This window comes from Lissotriton vulgaris, chromosome 5, assembly GCF_964263255.1.
Source record: "Lissotriton vulgaris chromosome 5, aLisVul1.2, whole genome shotgun sequence".
Classification (NCBI taxonomy): domain Eukaryota; kingdom Metazoa; phylum Chordata; class Amphibia; order Caudata; family Salamandridae; genus Lissotriton; species Lissotriton vulgaris.
Window position 1 is genome coordinate 1,303,944,205 of NC_141693.1, and position 4,743 is coordinate 1,303,948,947.

The window sequence follows — 4,743 nt, forward strand, 5'->3', positions numbered from 1 at the left end:
GTCATGCCACACACATCAGGGCGTGTCCTACCTTTCACATACACGTCACCCTGCCCACAGAGGTGCATTGGGCCTTCATTAGGGGTGACTTGCATGTAAGAAAAGGAAAGGTTAGGGTCTGGCAAGTGGGTGCACTTGCCAGGTCGACAAGGCAGTACTAGACTGTACACAGGCACCGCAATGGCAGGCCTGAGACCTTGTTGTAAGGCTGCTTGTGTAGGTGGCACAATCAATGCTGCAAATCTAAGAGCAGCATTTAGTTTACCGGCCCTGGGTACACACAGTGCATTGTACTTGGAACTTAACAGTAAACCAAATTAACCAAGCATGGAAACACCAATCCATAAAAGTAATTTACAAAGGGAGCACTTGTACTTTGGCACTGAACAACAGTGGCAAAGTGTGCCCAAAGCATCTAGACCAGAAAAACAAAATCTATCACAAAGTAAAAATACAGGAGGCAATAGCAGGAAATGCAGGCGAAACCCACACCAAGGCTTCCAGGTCTAACATGCAGAGATTGGACCATTGATTAGATAAGGATGCAGACCCCTGAGGGAAAATAAAGACACTCTTGATTTCTACAACTCTGCCATGTTGGGCCCAAGCTCGGCTGTCAAAGGATAAGGGTTATGTGTGGGGCAACCTACCTCACCATGTAAAAAAATCCTAGCTACAGAAACATCAACCAAAACCCCAACATCATCCTGGCCTTGGGGAGAAAGGAATCTCCTTCACAGAAATCTATGATGCCTTGTGGTGAAAGTCAGAGGTCCCTGGAAGCCACAAAGCTGATTCACATGCTTTCTACCAAGACCATCACCATCGGGACATGGAGCCTGAGGACCATGTATAAGCCAGGCAAGACAGCCCAAGAGTGAGCAGAGATGAAAAAATACAACCTTGCCCTGCTTCGCACCAGCGGGATCAGATGGGCACAGTCCAAACAGAAAAAAAATATCTCCAGTAGGAATGCTGCTGTATTCTGGACACAAGAAAGTAAATGTCCCACACACTCAAGGAGTAGGACTGATCCAGATGCCAGCAGCCAACAGAGCTCTAATTGGATGGGAAGCCCACGGCCCTAGAACAATCACGGTAACTTTCCGCACAAAGAAAAAGAGGATGAACATGAATGTTATCCAGTGCTCTGAACAACCAAATGCCAGGGAAGAGGAAAAAGAACCATTTTACAACAGACTCCAGTCCATCCTGGAGAAAAGCCACTGAGAGAGACATCACCATACTGATAGCAGAACTCAACGCTAAGATTAAAAGTGATTACACTGTGTATGAAGAAGTCATGGGCAACCATGGCCTTGGTGGTATGAACGAGAATGGTGAAAGGCTTGCAGATTTCTGTGTCCTGAACAGTGTGGTGAGAGGCGGCAGTGTATTCCCACACAAAAGCATACACAAGGCAACGTGTGTGTTAACAAACCATTCAACAGAGAATCAGACCGACTATGTCTCCATTGCCAAGTAGTTCCAGAGGTTTCCACAGGATGTCAGAGTGATGAGAGGGGCAGATGGGCCATCAGACCATAACCTTGTCATGGCCAGGCTGAACCTAAAGATGAAGTAAGCATGGATGGAACCGACAAACCGATGACAGTGATATAACAACAAACTCCTCAAAGATGCACAAAAATGGAGTGAATACCCATTCACTATCAGCAACAAGTTTGAAGTCTTGGAAGAACTAGAAAATGGCAGAGAGCCACTGGAAAGTCAGTGGGAAAATATCGAAGAAACAGTTACATCAACCTGGCAGGAGGTACTGGGTTGCAATAAACACCAGCACAAAGAATAGATTTCCACCGAGATTCTCCGCAAAATCGAAGAGATAATGGAACAGAAAGCTGCAGTGAACACCAGCTGTAGAAGAGCAAAAAAATGCAAAAGCTCAGGGCAAGTACACCAAAACCAACAAGGAAGCAAAGAGAAGCTTAAGAGCAGACAAGTGAAGATTCATTGATGGTCTTGCCACAGAAACTCAGGAAGCAACACACCATGGAAACTTGAATGAACTCTACGACATAATGAGGAAACTTTCTGGCAGATATAGCAAGCAAGGAAGCCCTCTTAAAGACAAAGCTGGAAAGATAATCATGGTTAATAAAGGCCAAGAATGAAGATCTAGCTCATACCACAGTTTCCACCAGTCATACCACCAGCCAACAGGGACATGCCAATCAATTGCAGCAGAACAGTCAAGGAGGAAATACGGCAAATCATCAAACATCTGATAAGTTTGAAGGCAGCATAATCTGACAACATTCCTGCAAAGGCACTGAAGGTAGACATTGAAACATCAGTAGACATGTTCTACCCCCGGCAAAAATAGATTTTGCGTGTTGGACTTGGCCCCTTTTACAGGGTCATCCCTGAACTTGTTGCCTTCCTCCTAGACCTTTTTCTGACATGGTGTTTCCGACTTACATGCTTTGGGCACTTTGCCACTGCTGATCAATTGGTTGTCCAAAATTGGTATGTTTGTCTTACTAAGTAAAGTCCCTAGTAAAGTGCTGTGACAGGGTCTGGGGAGGTGTCCTCCTACCAGGGAGAAGTAGGTGAGACAGCAAAAGGCTGGCCTGCATGTGGTGTGGTGGGAAGAGTAACTCCATGGATATGAAGAGGGCTGTGCTGCTGCCACAAAAGGATGGCTCCACCTCCTGCAGAGCGTCTGAGGCCCAGACCCTCACAATCAAAGGAAGAGGGTGTGCACTGGCAGGAAGACACCCAGAACTGATTGCCCGGGTTCAGACCCCCCTGAACAAAAATACTTAAAAGGCATTTAGGAGTATAAATGTGAGAGCTGAAACCCCTGACTGCAGTTTGCTGATTGGACTAAGGAGAGGACAAGAGACTTTGCTGTGTGCTGTGTGCTGTGTCCCCCTGCTTGAAAGGACTTTGCTGTGTGCTGTGTCCTGAAGTAACTTGTCTCCAAGGGCCTGAGGAGAGCTGGTCCCCTGTCGTGGAAACTCAAAAACATCAAAGTTTCCAATTGTGTCTCAGCTACGCTTGGTGTGCCTGCTTTTGCACGCCTGAGAATGCTGCTTAGTCTATGGCACTGTTTACGAGGTACCCCACAAGCGCATTGCCCTTGCAGCTTGAAACATCGTCCACGCTGCTGCATTGCTGTTTGTGGGCGGAGCCGTCATCGTAACTGAGGCTGTGAGTAAGAATCACCGCTGCCGGCCCAAGCCGCAATGTGCTAAAGGATTTCTGGCAGCTAAGGAAGCTGCAAGTTGAAAGGGATTGTGATTGTTGTTCGCCAAAGGGAATCAGCCCAAGAGCGTCAACAAAGGAGAAGGCAGTGCTGTAACCTGTCCAGCTACAGCGTCGCCTAGCAAAGGAGCTGCAATGTCATTGGGACCGCCCAGCAGGATGTCCGAAGTGTGGGGAGAGAGAGAGAGAGCAAGGCAGCACACCCCCTAGGTAAGGCTTGGACTCCGGTCGGGAGCCGAAAGCATGTGTGGCCTCGGGGTGGCGTGCAGGAGGAGTACAGGAGTGCTCCGATCTCTCTCCCGCTGCACCGCATTAGACACGCTGAGTCCCTGAGTGACCCGTACCGGCCCAGCAGTACCGGGGCCGCCCCTTTAAGTTTACGACTGTTGTCTCCATTTTTGGGGCCAAGTGGTGCTCGAGCTGACCACGCAGATTGGCTTATAGCATCATTCTTGCCTTACGCATTATTCTTGCATTATGAACCACATTATTCGTGCATTACAAACTGCATTAGCACTTGCATTAAGGACTGTCTTATTTCTACATTATGATCTGCATTACGAACTGCATAGCATTGCATTAGGACTGAATTAGGTCATCGTGAACTGTTCATTAATACCGCAAGAACCTACAAGGGATTGTTGGCCTAATAACCGGCAAAGTGAAATATTACGAATACGCATATGTTGGATTTCTATCTTTTGATCTCATCACACTTCTTTTGATAAAGATACCGCTATTTTTATAAAATCAGTGTGGTGTCCAGTTGTGGTGTTATCACTGTGTTACTGAGAGTGTGGTTGCAAATACTTTACACATTGCCTGGGAGATAAGCCTGGCTGCTTGTGCCAAGCTACCAGAGGGTAAGCAGGTGTTTCCTAAGAGTGTGTTCCTCCTTTCCTTGACTAGAAGCAAGGGTCCCTATTTGGACTAAGGTACCTACCTCAGCCAACTAGAGCACCCCCGTTCTAACATTGGTGGTCAGCGTTTGGGATTTGAACTTGTATCTGCAATTGACTCACAGTGATTGGTGTATACCACTAGTTTTAGCACAGACCACAACACAACCACATATTGTATTTTTGATTTTTGGTCCTATTTGTGGATGATCTTTAAGCCACACATCATGTCTCAAAGTAGCCAGTGAGGTGGCAGAATTGGAGTTTTACATTGAGGCATTGCTTACCTGCAAAGTTGGTCAATTGATGTAATTCTGCAGAGCTTTGGGATGTCCCATGAAAAGTAGCATGAAGAAGGAGGAGCTGCAAACGGCCTTGAGTGCCTGGTGGGTAGCCAAAAAGGCTCAGGAGACTGGTGATGCTGAGGTGGATGAGGATGACCCAGGGAATGAATTTGGTCCACAGGATTTGCCGGTGGGAGGACAAGCCTCAGGTGCTGATAGTAACCATTCAGGGAGGAGCTTTTCCCAGAGGAGCTGGAGGAAACCAAGGGGTCAAAGAGCATGAGTTGGAGGTTTTGAAACTAAAGGCTAAGGCGGATGAGAAGAAGTTG

The 4,743-nt window shown here is 47.1% G+C and overlaps 1 pseudogene; it reads left to right on the forward strand.

Annotated features, from left to right (window-relative positions):
- The first annotated feature begins 800 nt into the window (after window positions 1-800).
- LOC147712509 (uncharacterized) lies at window positions 801-2,347 on the forward strand (annotated as a pseudogene).
- The last annotated feature ends 2,396 nt before the right edge of the window (window positions 2,348-4,743 follow it).